Consider the following 15,568-nt stretch of genomic DNA (forward strand, 5'->3'; position numbering starts at 1 on the left):
ATGGCGGCACAAGCAGCAGTGTGTGCATGTTTGGATTTCCTGAGCTCCTTCTCCTTTGCCCCGGACATTCCATTATCTCCTTAGAAGGTACCAGAGCAAAAGAAAACAAAACAAAAACCATATCTATTTGGAACTCTCTATTTGGAACAAGAATTGCTTTTTGATAGAGTGTTTGAACTTAATCATGGGAAGTGAGATGCAAGGAGTAAAAAGACACAGGTGTCCTGATAAGGACAGAGATTCAGAGCCAGCAACATTCAAAGAGAGCAGCACGGACAATCATGTTTTGCTTTCCGAAGAAGCCACAATCCCCCTACAGAACTGTCTCACTCCTCCTCTGTGCACAAAAATAGCCAAGCAAACATTCTCTGGACTTAAAATGAAGGACAAAGCTAATAAAAGTAATACTCCTTCAACTTTCAAACAGAGACTGCCAGGCAGAACCGTGGACCTGCTGGAGGGGAGTTGTGTGTGGACTAGCCTGACAGTCCAAACTGTCTTCGAGTGTTTAGATTTCATTGCTAAGAAGCTGGTTCATTTGGATTATAAGCTCCAATGAAAACCTTATGCCTCCAGTAACACAACCTAAGGAGGGGCAGAGCAAGCCTAATTATGTGTTGCTGAATAGTTTAGTGAGAGGTAAAGAAGCAAGAATGCCTGCTCATGCAAATAGCCTAGTGCTGAGATCTTGTGGGGTTCTACCTTTTGGGCTAAGCACCATCTAAAACTGTGTTTAGATCCCATCACTAGAGTCATGGATATGATATCAGTCCAGGTCTGATTGACAATGGATGCTGCAAGAGAATTCTCCTAACTTTTAGGAGCCACAGGTTCTCCACTCCAACCATGAAAAGGAAGACTCAACTAGTTGAAAAAGATGTGCTTCCATTTTTTAATTTCAGTCATTTCATTAAACCTCTACTTGCCTCAAAAAGGGAGAATATGGGTCAAGTCATAGAATCATAGAATAGTAGAGTTGGAAAGGGCCATGAAGGCCATTGGGTTCAACCTTCTGCTGTTGCAGGACACCATCATTTGCTACTCAGATGGCTGTCCAGTTTCTTTTTGAATGTTTCTAGTTTGGGAGAACCCACCACCTCTCTAGCCAACTGGTTCCACTGTCCTATTGCTCTGACACTGAGGAAACTTTTCCTACATTCTGGTATCAGCAAGAAGAGATCTTGACCTTCCTCTTTGTGACAGCCTTTGAGGTACTTATAGAAGGATATCATGTCCCCCCCTCTCTGTCTTCTCTTCGCAAGGCTGAACCTACGCAGTTCTCTCAGGCTTTCCTCACAGGGCAGTTTCCAAACCCTGGATCATTTTTGTTGCCCTCCTCTGGGCTCTATTTTTTTTGCTTCTTTCTTAAATCTTGGTGCTCAGAACTGAACACAGATGGTGTCTGACTAGTGAGGAATATAGGGGAACTACTACTTCTCATAATTTGAAAGTAATACTTTTATTAATGAATCCCCATCTAGCATTTGCCATTTTGGCAGCTGCATCGCATTGTTGGCTCATATTTAGCCTGTTATTCACAATTACTCCAAGGTCTTTTCCGTTTTGAGTTCTGTTGAGCCATGTGTTCCCCATCTTGTATCAATGATTTTGGTTTCTTATTCGTAGGTGGAGGACTTGGCACTTGTCCTTATTGAATCTCCTTCTGTTGTTTTCAGCCCATTGTTCAAGTTTATCAAGATAGCCCTGGATCTTCATTCTGTCTTCTAGGGTGTTCACTATTCCATCCAGTTTTGCATCATCTGCAAATTTGATTATCTTTCCTTGTACTTCCTCATCTAAATCATTAATAAAGATGTTGAAGAGCACTGGGCCCAGGACTGAACCTTGCAACACTGCACTAGTTACCTTCTTCCAGTTTGAGAAGGTGTTGTTGATGAGCACTCTTTGTGTCTGATTTAGCAGCCAATTTTGGATCCACCTAGTAGTTATAATAGAGAATTATACTGAATCACTTGAACTATCATATCCTGACACTGTATTTATTTTTGCAGGAGATTTCAGTGCTCCCATTGGCATTGGTGATGTGAGCTTGTACAACTGCTATGAACAGATTCTGGAGTCAGATGTTTATCTAGAATGTGGTTTCTCTCAATATTCCAAGGATATTAGATAGAATTATCTGGGGTTTTCCTTAGCCCTGTTTGTAAGAGTTGATCATTTTAAACAGTAGAGCAGATGGTGATTGACCTGGGGAATGTACACTAATTTTGGAGGTGGCCTGATTGACTATGATGCAATTTCTCACGTTGCATATAGGCACGTCACTGGGTTTGCAGTTGGTTTTAATACTGAAAGTGATCATCTTACTTTAACAATTATACTAGCATGGTCCAAACATAACAAATCTTACCCCCAAACCTAACATGTCTCTGATGAAGATCTAGGTGTAACTCCTGGCAAGAGAATTAAGTGGACACCAGCTTTGACAGCAGCCATAACGCACTTCCTTCATACGGAGGACCTAATGGCCACCATGCTGCAATCCTCTCAGCTACTCCTGCTTCTGAGGCCATAAATCTATTTAATACTCTGACTGATAGATTGCTATTAAAATTGAGATTTAATTGGAAGAAAAATAGCTAAAGGAAAATCAAGCATCTAATGGTGGTTTGACAATGAGTATAAACATGCCAAAAGACAGGGGCAAGTCTCTTTCATAAGTATAGGTATTCCAATTCAGACCTTTTGACTAATAAATATGCTTCCCTTAGGCAAAAGTACAAACCTCTGATAAAAGGGAAAATACAAGCATGGCAAATGTTAATAAAGGCTTCTCATGACAGAGATGCCCACTTTTTGGCCTATAATAGTAGACTTGTTAGGTAATTATTGCACCATCCCTGTACGCACTATTGCAGCCTTTCCCAAGCTAGTGGGCTTCAGAGGCATTTGGACCACAACTCCCAGAATTCCCATTCAGCAGGGCCAAGGACTGGGAATTCTGGGTGTTGCAGTCCAAATGTGTCGAGAAGGCACAAGTTAGGGAAGACATTGTTATTGGACCTAATGAGTGGATGCAAATATTATAAGGTGGGGGCGGTTTGCTCCTGTCATCCCAAGGGGTGAAGCCAGTGGGATCAGTACCCTTATTCCCTTTTACCTCAAAGCAAGCAAATGCAATCCCCTCTCATGTGACTTTTCCCACAAGTTAGCAGCACTGAAGACAATAGTGATTTCATTGAGAATAAGGTCACTGAATGCTGAGTGGGCATGTGCTTGAGCTAATTGAGTCTTGAGCAAGAGAACAAAGGACAGATCGAAAAGACACCGCAGTTTTTGGGAGGAGAAGGGAGGGGCACTTGCAGGTCATAAAGAGGAAGAAGCCATGGTTGGGGACAGGAACAAGGAAGGCAGGAAAACAATGGAAAGATCTCCCAGTTGACACCATTTTGACAATGCCCTGAGAGGACACTTTCTCTTCCTGTACCCCTGCAGCCCAGCAGCCTACTGGAATCACTCCTCAAGCACACGTTTTGCACACATTTGTACACCGAGAAGACATGACAGATATAAAAGAAGCAATGATATAAACGGTCAGAAGAAATCCAAGATATATTGGCTGAAATAGCAGGTGAAGGAAGGTTGGGGTGAGCATCATGTGACACCAAGTGAGTCAGGCATTACAATACTGAAAAAAAAAAAAACCTGCTGTCAATTTCTGCCAACTGCCTCATTCATTCATGAGCATTACTTTTGATATCAGTTCTAGGTAGATGTTGGACTGTGTACATCCTTTCCATAATGTGGTTGCCCTCTTTGGATGAACACGTTAGTTCCTACCCATGCAGGCCTATGGGACGCAGCTACTTGTCTCAGTGGAGTGGAATTATGCTGTGAGGAAGCAGTCACCCAAGAGTGAATGGTGCCTCCAAAAATGAAGAATCTACCAAAGAGCAGGATCTCCACTGGTGGTTATATAACTCCCTTGTACATTTTATTGCTGCTTCCCATCAGCCATGGATCTGGGCCAAATAAGGAAATAATGTTATACTTGTAAGAACTTCAAGAAATCACTCTGCTCAGTGCCTGCTCATTGTATTAATAAAAAAATAAAATGAAAAAGGCAATCTGATTAAATTATGTGAACCTTTGCTTATGCCAGTGGAGCTTAACTAAGCAAACAGAAGCAGTGCAGCAAATCAGGCTTGGTTTATTAAAGATCAGAATTCAATATTTCAATGGTTGAAGAGCTTATACACCAATGTACTCCACTGTTTAACTTCTCTGTGCTAAGGTAGTAAACACAATGGCTGAGAGAGAAGTTTTGTCAGGACGGTGACACTTAACCGAAGTCTCGCTGAGTAGCAAAGGGTTCATGCTATTGTGTGCACTGCTGTGAACAAAATGAGTTATGGATGTGTTCTTTTGTATTCAGACAGCTGTTTTACATCCGTTATAGCAAATATGCAAAGCAGCCACAGTTCTGAGGAACTCACTAGCACGCTAAAGGAAGCCTTCATTGGATGTGGAATGACTACTTTTCAAGATGGCAATATGCAACCTCCAGGTTCAGCAGGGCTGCCCCAAGAATGTTTGCTGCTTGAGACGAAGGCGAGATGGTACCACTATCCCATACTGCATACAGAAGTCAACAAGGTTGCTGGATGCATTTTACTCCCACACTGCTAAAGGGATAGTGTCCTCCACAACATCTGAGAGCACTGAGTAGCTTAGGGCACACAGGGCAGGCCTAATGCTAACTCCTTGGAAGGAACACCTGGAACACCTCCTGGATGGACTATAGTAATGCTGCTGGAATACTTTGCCAGCCACCATCCCTCACCTCCCAGCATTTGACACCTTGAGGTAGCGGCTTCATCCTGTCTAATATTGGGAATGACCTTGAGGTTCAGGGGCTGCATGCATCCTCACATGCTAGTCCACACAAAATGAAACTCTGATATCCACTGCATGTTATTTTGTCTGAGTACACCAAAGGAGATATGAGAAAACAGTAAACATGGACTTCAGTTTTCCTTGAGAAATCTCAACATAAATGAACAGAATTCTTTTGGCCTAATTACACACAGACAGATGGAGGATGAGGAAGAATCCATCCTGTGTAGTAGAGTAGATCCTGTGGCAGACTACTGGGAATAGCTGCAGTCTTCGTGAAGTTCCACCATGAAGGTTGTTTGCGCATTGGCTTCTGTACTTATAATGACTGCGTGGGAGGGGCTGAAGCCGCTCAAGTCCACCCTAACAACTATACTTCCAGTCAAACATTCTGAAAGAAAAATTCCACACATGCTCAGCTTTATGCACCTAACTTCTCTGCTGAACCCCAAATCCTGCATATTCTGGGTTCCCAAATGGGTGGAGAAGCCCACATGCTTGCAGATGTGAGTGCATAGGCTCTCCTGCCTGAAAGTTTGATGAATTCATGGATTTCTGGCCCTAGGGCTCAGAGACTTTAAGTGGGGCCAATAGGCATGGTCCTGGTTGACCATCCATACACTGGCCATGTGAATATACTGGGAACTTGTGAAACCCTATTAAGTTTCACTCTCTTCTACTTCTCTGGGCTTTTGTGTGAATGAAATGAGTGCCTGGATTTCTTTGAACCCTAATCCTACCAGATTAATCTGACTTTGCTTTTTGATGGGTAACCTCCTGGATGGACTATGGGAATGCTGTGAACATAACATACCTTGAATTCAGCAATGCTTTTGGCAGAGTGCCCCATGATATCCTGATTAGCAAAATAGCTAAAGGTGAGCAGGATAGAACAATATCAGGTGGATTCAGAGTTGGGTACAGAATCAGACTGAGTGTTCATCAATGGCACCTTCTCAAACCGGGAAAAAGTAACAAGTGGGGGTACCACAGAGTTCAGTCCTGGGCCCAATGCTCTTCAACATTTTATTAATGATTTGGATGAGGAGCTACAGGGAACACTTATCATATTTACAGGTGACAGAAAACTGGGTGGGGTAGCTAATCTCCTGGAAAACAGGAACAGGGTCCAAGTTGATCTCGATAGGTTGGAGCTCTGGGCGAAAACAAAATGCAAATCAGTACAGAGAAATAATGAGTTCTGCATCTAGGAAAAGAAAGCAAATGCATCCTGGGAAATGCTTGGCTCAATATTGCTGCAAGTGAGAAGGATCTTGGAATTGTTGTAGATCACAAGCTGAATATGAGTCAGCAGCTTGATGTGGCTGTAAATGGGGCAAATGCTATTTTCGGGTGCCTTAATAGCAGTATCATTTCCAAATCATGTGAAGTGCCAGTTTTCCTCTACTTAGCACTGATTAGACCTCATCTGAAAAGCTGTGTCTAGGTCTGGATACCACAATTTCAGACAAACTTGAAAGGGTTCAGAGGAAGGACTGGAAACAAAGCCCTGTGAGAAGAGCTTAAAAGAACTGGGCATGTTTAGCCTTGAGAAGGGAAGACAGAGGCGAGATATGATAGCACTCCACAAGTACTTGAAAGGCAGTCACAAAGAGGAAGGACAGGATCTCTTCTCAATCATCCCAGAGAACAGGATGCAGAATAATGGACACAAGTTACAGGAGGCCAGATTCTGGCTAGATATCAGGAAAAATTTCCTGACTATTAGGGCAGTACAACAGTGGAACCAATTACCTAGGGAAGCTGTGGGCTTTCCCACACTAGACTCATTCAAGATGCAACTAGAAAGCCATCCGAGAAGGATGGTTTCACTTGGTGTCCTGCACTGAGCAAAGGGTTGGACCTGATGGAGCTCTTGATCCCTTCCTACTCTTCGACAAGTCTATGAACAACTGAATCCCTCGGAAGAATGACAGGATGATAATGTAATTAGTAAACAATTGTCCTCTGACCTCTTAAAAATATCAGCTATATGATTGCATGTGTGTTTGTTGGCAGAAGCTACCGCATCGTATTCACTTAGCTAAAGCTGTTCTGCCTACCAGATAGAGCTCAGCTCTCTTTAAAATTCTTACCAAGTTACAAAGGCATGGTGGGGGGCAGCACGCAGGTTGCTGAATATAGACTGTCTACAGTGATAATGATAGAGTGCCTGTCTATAAATTATCCTTGCTTAAATGCCAAAGCATTAACACCACCCAGAAGTCAGTCAGCCTTTATTTTCAGCTTTCGCCATCATAATGTGAGTAGATTAGATTCACACCCAGAAAACCCTGGCAGGGAAACCAGCTCGGTGAAATAAGGTCATGGACATGCTTTATAGCTATTTTAGATTGTATCTGAATAAGATATGGATCGTTTTCACTCGCACCTGTTCTCATTCAAAAGCCTACATATTCATGTCCCCCAGCAGGAGCTGAGCTCAACACTAGTACTAAGTAAACAGTCTGTTATACTACTAAAAGTTGTGTTACCGGTAGGTGGTAATAATGACCTTTACTTAAGGCATTAAATTTACCTTTGCTAATATTCTCACATTTTGCTTGATAAGCATTGTGCAAAAGATGTTGACAAAAGTGTATACAACTGCAGCTATGTCACAGCAGTATTAATTCAGCAATAGAAGCTATAATTTATTCCTCTGAAACGGTTGTGTAATAAATGCTGAGATAATAAATCACTTGTTTCAAGGGTCAAGGTGACCGCAAGCATTCCATCTTACATTTCAACTCTCTTACTCAAGAGAAACTGCTCTCTTTCCTCAGCAAAGGCTAAAGCAGTTACATCTGTGAAATTCAGGCCTCTCTCTAGATGTTCAAATTCCTCCCCCACCCCACCCCACCCCACCCAAAAAAAGATGGGTCAATTTGTATTTTCAGCTCCTGCCACAATAAATAGGAACAGAGTCACACAATTCTCTTTTAAACAACTGCATGGTGAACTTTGTACTCGCCATTGGAGAAGAGCTACTTTGAACTCAGACTGAACAGAAGAGTTTCGGATACCTTGTGAATATGTGTCAACGAGCAAACAACAGTCATCAAACAGAATGGCTTGGTGGCTGGGGAATCCAGAATATAAAATATTCATTAATTTTCCTTAAATATATGTTTAAAGCATATTGAACTGGCAGAAAAAAACCTTGGTTACCGAAGAGACTAGTAACAGACCACTCCTTAGGATAGAGCCATGTAGGCCCAATTAGAAAGAATGGTTTTAAATGAAGCTAAAGTGGTGATTTAAACTTAAAGTGGGCTTCAGCAGTTAGTGGTGGGGTGCTAGATGTGGCAGGAAAGCAGGTTGCCAAAGGGGTGCATGAGATGGCAGGGGTTCTAACAGCTATCTAACCTTGCCCGTTTCTGGTGTTGGCTCTGCCATGACAGTTGTCTGAATAAAGGCACTTCTAGGCAACCTTGAGAAAGGAGTCTTCAGTATTTGTGACCACCAGTAAAAGGGCTACGCTATCAATTCTTTTGCCAGCTATTTGTATAATCTGACTCCACCACACCTCATTGCTGCTGAAGCAAAAGTCCTAGTACCCAACATCATTACAGGATTCATTCTGCTAAATGGCCATCTTCAAAAGTATCTAGAAACATAGAAACTGAGCGAGTCAGAAGGGGTCTCCTGGGCCATCTAGTCTGACTCCAGCTTCCCATGTGCATGTCTAGCCTATCTAGAATTTTTTCTTAGAGATTCAGATATTTGTGAAAGGCCATCCAGGTGGAATTGTCATCAGTTTACCTAGATTGAAAAGTCTGGTTACTTTTAAATATTTGCCCTCCAGATTCGTGCTCTCTCTCTCTCTCTCTCTCTCTCTCTCTCTCTCTCTCTCTCTATATATATATATATATATATATATATATAAAAGGAAAGGTATCTTTGGAGATGGTTTCATCATAGGATATCTCTTTTTGGCCTTTTTCAACTTTTGGATTCACGTGCATTCTAGAGTTTAGTGTTCTGCTTTGGAGAAGAGGGGTGCTTCTCAGTTTTACCATTTTGTTCTTCCCCTTAACCCTTTTAGGGTAGGATATAGTGTAGATTCACGGAGGGTTAGTCTTTTCTTTATTCTAGTGTACATGCAAGTAGCTTTGATTCGGCTGAGGGCCACTGTGTACCTAAACTGGAGAATTAAGCCTCCCTTATCGTTTCTCCACCTCAAGAGGATGGTTAAAATTGTAGGAAGAATCTTTCACTGAAGCCAATAGACCATTTTTAACTTAAAAAAAAATTCTCCGGGGAATGGTGGAAGATAAGCTTAATTCTAACTGCATGTACTTATCCCAATCCAAACTGGGACATGCATGTTTGTCCTCAGTAAAGAAAAAGCTAACTTTCAGGTACCCAAGTTGGAGACAAATCTGGGGGCCCAATCTGTCCTGAAGGCCATGGCTTTGTCCCTTTTTCCCAGTCTTTAATTGTTTGGCGGTTTTGCAGCTTGTAAGCACTTTCCCCCAATTCTAAATGGTTGAAATGCCTTTCCTAAGGCTCAGTTATGGACAAATTACAAAATCATTTGAGGGATTTTTGGGCCCACCCCATTTTCGCTCGGCCACTCCCACCACCGGAATGCAGATCCTGAGTGGTTTCTCAGGCCTGAATGACACAGTCAACAGATTGGGTGGTTGGTGCTTAGCCACAACTTGAACTGAAGACCCGATTTTGGAATACTGATGGATCACCCTGTTTCTATGAGGCATCACATTGCATGTGTTTATTTATAAGTTGTTCTATGATGTTCCGGTAAGAATAGGCACCTTTTTTAAAAATGAAAAAAATGTATTTCAGTATGTATTTTTGAATCTTAAAGCTATTTTGTCTTAAAGTATTTATAAATACAGTATATTAAATGCACATTTTGGTACCTTTTTAAGCCAAGAAGATCACTGCAAAATTGGGCAAAGTGCAAAAACAGAAGAACAACTATATTCCAATCTGTGCATTAGTCCAGGAAGAGCTGATACAGCCGCTTTTCTTTAAAATGCAGACTGAGCAAACTCCTTGAGCATCCCTATTTAGGATTTGGTGAACTTGTTTTCATAGAGATACTTACCTGCTTTGGGTTCAATTACTACATCTGAGGCCAGGAAAAACTTTTCCTCAAGTAGCTGTCAGCATGATATGCGGCTGCCCAGAACGGATGTATTCTTCAAAGTAGCTAGAGTACATTTGGATAGACATAAATCACAGCTGGACAGATTTGTTACTACAGTGTGTTGATTCAGTGCAAGTGGGAACATGGCCTATTGGTTTAGCCCATCCATATTGGATCTGTAGCATGATACCAACAGGAGAAAGCTTGGCTGGGAACACAGTTACATCAAAAAGAGCGAACTGAAAATTGTACAACACGCCCAGCTCTGAGAGCTGGAAACATTAGGCGAACATTCAAGGTGAACAGAATTCTTTCACTAGGAACAGAGTTTTATGTCTTTCAACTTACTGAGCATAGCAAAATTTAAAAAGTAACCATAGCTTAATTTCCAGTAAATAAAAAGACTTGGCTCCAAAAAAGCCATATAGAATAGAGTCCTCAAGATGCAAAATACACATCTTGCTTTCCAGTAGCAATTAAATGCAATAGTTGAATTATATTTCAGTTCATGTTCTGCTTTCTCAAAGGAAAATTTCATGGACTATCAGTTGATTCTGGACAAATTATGTTGTGGAAAATAAGTTGGTGAATTGAAAAGTAATTTAACCTTCAGGTAGGAGCAGTTACAGAAAATAAAATGATAATAAAGGGGCAATTATCATTTAATGTAAATACACCATCCCTTGGAACATCATCATCATTATCATCACGAGAGGGCTTTAAAAAGTGTCTGCACTTTTATATTTGATATTATATAAATATATTTTACTTAGTTTTTGCTGATGGCATTAAAAAGTTGGTACGATGCTGGGAAAAATGTATCGCAGAGGAAGGTGACTATGTAGACAAGTGATGAAATTTGATTTTGAAATTCTTAATAGAGTTTTTAAAAGTGCAGAAACTTTTTGAAGAACCCTTGTATATTTCTTAAAAACGTCCCTATCTTTTTGCACTGGATCACAGGAGATTTCCTGCTGGTCCATATGGAGGGGGAGGCCTGCATCCCACTCGCCGCAGACCAGCGTGGGGCTGGATCTGCTCCACCACCTCTTCCTTGGTTGGCATCGTGTTTGTGGGGGGTCCACTGGTGCCATGGAGAGGGGGGCAAAGAGGGAAGAGACAACTCGATGGCAGCCACGCTGCGCCCATTTTAGTATTTTCTTTTCTTGGCATTTTTTTGTTGGTTGGTTTCTGGTTGTTTTGGAGATTTTACTTCTTCTCTTCTCTTCTCTTCTCTTCTCTTCTCTTCTCTTCTCTTCTCGGCATTGTGTTTGAAAACTAATGCAGAGAATACTGTATTATGTGTATGGTGCTTTTTGTTTCTGTCTCAGTGGTCCCCAAGGTGGTTTTCCTGTTTTTGCCAGGCCCCAGGTGTGGAAAGGTTGAAACCCACTGTATCAGTGGAACCTTGGCTGAGTGCAGCAGTTGTTTAACTAGCATTGGTTTCATGATTTAATTTATTGGACACTCAGAGATTCTGAAAAAATGACTGCCTTTGCGATTCTAAATTGTGCTACTGAAAGGAAGAACATTAACCAGGTAACCAGGACTGGATTTTTGTGTGCCAAAAGAATGTGAGCTCTATCTTTTCTGGCACTCAGAACAAATCTCCACGCTCTGAATTCTCAAATTCAAAGTGTGCACTTTTTGCACCAAACTCTCTCAGAGTTCTAGTAAAAATACTTGATCCCACAGGCCATCAATCTGTTTATCTCTTTTATAAAATAAGGAGATTAAAAATAAATCAATCTAGGTGCACTCTTTTATTTATTTATTTATTTATTTATTTATTTATTTATTTATTTATTTAAACACTCTGATAGCTATCAGGCAAAAGGGATGACCACATAAGAGACCTTTACACATAGCCATAATCACATGAAAGTAGGGACCAAACTGACCTTCTTGGGAAGGGCATTCCAGAACCAGCAAGCCAGTACACAGTCCCAGTCACCGGGTTTGTGTGGCCCAACAACCGACAATTGTGGATTGTCATTGGTTGGTTATTGTACTGTGCAAATCCACTTATTGTGCGCAATGATTGCTTCTTATCATGGTTTGTTTCAGGGTTTGCTTGTTGCAAAATGGGTTGTTAAGTTGTCTGAACCCAGATGACATAACTCATCATGAATCAAGTCATGCAGCAAGTGAGCCACTGGACAAGAGTAGTGAAATCCTGTTGCTGCCCTTGGCAGCAACTGGCCAGCGAGTGGTGCTGACAGCCGCCCCTGAAGCAACTCCTTGTGGTGGCTGTCAGAAACTTCTCTGGTTTCTTTTGTCTGGTGCTGCCACAAGCCCTGTTGGCGGCAGCCTGCAGCAGAGGTCTTCTCTAGAGCCAGCCACCAGGACTGCATCCCTGCCTTTGCCTGCCTCAGCAGCACAGAATACCAGTGCTAGTGGTGGGAGAGCCAGCTGGCGCATCTCCTCCTGAGCCAACTGCATGGATGACTGCTTCACCACCCGCTACCATCCCATGTGTAGTGTGGAGCAGTTATGAGCTCGGCCGGCTTGAGTGGAGACCTCTCCAGCCAGAAGCACAGATAACAGCTTGGCTTTACACTGCTGCCCTAAGGACCAGGTGGTGGCACAGAGTGGAGCAGTCATCCATGCCACCAGCTCAAGAGGACACCTATCCATGCTGCCAGCCCAATACCCCACCTCTTCTCCATCCTCTTTGTTGCCATGATGGGTGGCTGTTGGGTGGAAGCCCACCCAGTGTTTCTGGTCCTACCTGTGTGGTTACCTCTGGAAGGCTGTGATGGCTACACATCTTGGCCATGGATTTACAGCAAGGATGGGCAACCGGGTGCCTCTAGACTTTTTGCACTGCAATTCTCCTATGCAGAGTTAGCATTGCCAGTGGTCAGGGACCATGAGAATTTAGTCCAACTCATCTGGAGAGTGTCAGATTGTTTACCCTTGGCTTACAACATCTCACATGGTTCTATGCTATTCTGAAGCTGCTGGAAGAGATCATCCAGAGATCTGGAGTGTGTTGCTACTTCATTATATCTCTCTTTACTTATCTGTTACCTGAGCAGTGCTTTCCTGAGTCATTTGGTGGCCTGAAGCAGAGCCAAAATGGTGCTCTGTACTCTCCCCCTCCCTGCTAGTGCCACTGCTTTAAACAGAAATCATTGTTGCATTTTTCAGCACCAGTTCTGGCCTTCATCTATCCCTGCCTTCCTCACTCTTTTATCTTTCAGGTCTTGGACTACAGCTCCCATTGGTGCTAGCCAACAAGACTAATGGTGAGATATGCTAGGAGCTGTGGTCCAAACCCTGGAAGGCATCAGGTTGGAAGGGCAGAAGTGTCACTTCTGGATGCCGCTCCTCAGGCAGGTTATTCTATCAGGCTACGTAGCACTGTCAACCCTACACCTAGAATCTGGACTGAAACAGGCTGAAGCCTAATTCTGACAAAGCAGGCAGGTCTCAAACTCTGATCTGACAGTCCTGTAGCAATCAGTTGGCACAGAGGTCTAAAAGTGGGGGTCCCTACCTCTCATGCCTGCCGGATTAGTTGCGCTTTCAGGCTGGTACACAAATATGATTCTGAACTCAGAATGTAAGTTGGTTCTGGACCAAAGGTGGTTCATTACACTTACCTGTCAATAAGTTCCACTGAACACAATGTGCTTTGCTTTTCAGTAGACATTATAGGATTGGCTAATGAGATGTGTATCAAGTAAAGTATATTTCTCTTGTGTTAAAGGACTTCCCCTTAAATGAGCAGCTACAGAAATCACAGAAACACCATTCCTCACTGCAGCCTGAATTATCTCATGTCAGATGGGTTGGTTGTCACTTGCAGCATGAACGACTATCTAACGATTTCGTCAATCGTATCTATCCCTTGTTTGCTAGAGAAAGGCCCTAAAAGAAGTAGCGTAAAAATGACATATTTAAAGCTAGTAAATCACATCCAGTAACACAATGCAGATTCTTTCGAGATTTGAGGAGGCAGCAGGGACAGTAAAGGCAGCACTGAGTGGGGGCACCAGGGACCACACACTGCCCATAGACTTCACCTTTCCCACCACTGGCCTAGAAGATCATCAGTCACTGTTTGGAAATGTGATACTACTTGAGATATAAGGCAGAGTACAATGCAAAGTAAATGGAATTGAGAAAGACATGTGAAAACTCCCTGAATGGCCGCTATTTTGCACTGCTGGATGTCATGTAGACTTTGAAATACAAGGCTCCAAAGAAAAGATGTTCCTGTCTCAAAAGAGTTGGAAAAATGGTGAATTTATATTGTCTTGTTAGCATGCAACTTGTAAACGTATTTTTATTTATTAAAGGTGGGTTTTAAAAACATATAAATTGAAATAAGTTTAAAAATAAGGACTGAATCCTTTTGGATTTGTTCAAGAAAAGATAGGATAACCACTAGATAGAACTTTTGTACTGGACATAATTGGTCCATTTGTTTCAGGCCAGGGTTTAGCGTCTTGGATAGCAAGGGGCAATGTGGCAGCATGGGATTGGTGGGTAGGTTGGTACTTCAGAAGGAAGTGGACGTGAGTCGTGGCTGCAAGTGCAACAGTACAGAAATGCATTGCTATTATGATGGAATATTATGTTTCTCCTCTGGAGAGTCATTGTGAGAAAAGCAACGAAACCATCATCACCCCAACTTCTTTGATGATATCGCCACTAATTCATCTGATTTCCATTACCACGAAATGAGACCTCCTGCTGTGAAGATGGCTACCGTCTCCTCCAACTAGTAGAGAAGATTACCTGCCTCGTCGGTGTACATCTCTATGGAAGCAATTATTGATCATTCGCTTCAAGTACAGCACGTCTTTTCATATGTCACACATAACGTTCACCGGAGTGGAAATGAACAGAGACATTTTCCATCCCTTGTATCTCTTGATTAATAAACAAAACTGAACTCTGAAATGTTTAAATGTTCCCTGTTCCACGGAAATTTAAAAAGAGAAAGGGTAAGAATAGGGCGAAAGTTCTTACTGGCAATTTTGAAAACTCCCCAAGACATTCCTTTGTATTGCTGAATAACAGTCCTTAATAGGGCTGACATGACATTGTCTTTCTTCTTGATTGTTTCCTTCTGTTTCACAGACAGCAATACTTCCTTTTGCATGGCTGTTGGAAGTGACACTGATGACCCCTGTGAGTCTGACATGATAAACACAGCCTAGTTTACCCTGAAAATGACTGATGAGTCTAGGTCAGAGAATGCAACGCACTGTAACATATCCATCAGGCCAGCAGCTGCTTTTGCGTCTTGTCTAAGCAATGGAAAGCATAATAAGTAGGCACTGCTGTAACTTGTTCAACTGTTCAGTTGTCAAGTTGCACTTATTACTATAATTTAAAATATGTATTTAAAATAATTGCACTGGAGGACTTGCAACTGGCACCTGGCAACGCCACAAGTATATGCTTGCTGATGAAATTCATTCTTTCTGGTATTTCATCATTAAATTACCATGTTATTTTTATATATTTGTTTATTCTAGAGCTTATGATATCTGCATCACCTCTTCCTTTATTTTTCTCTGTTCAAAAATCCTCTTCAAGGTAGACAAGCCCAGAGAAAGGTAAACCAGCAATTTA

The sequence above is a fragment of the Varanus komodoensis genome, unplaced genomic scaffold (genome assembly GCF_004798865.1).
Source record: "Varanus komodoensis strain SLA01 unplaced genomic scaffold, ASM479886v1 scaffold5, whole genome shotgun sequence".
NCBI lineage: Eukaryota > Metazoa > Chordata > Lepidosauria > Squamata > Varanidae > Varanus > Varanus komodoensis.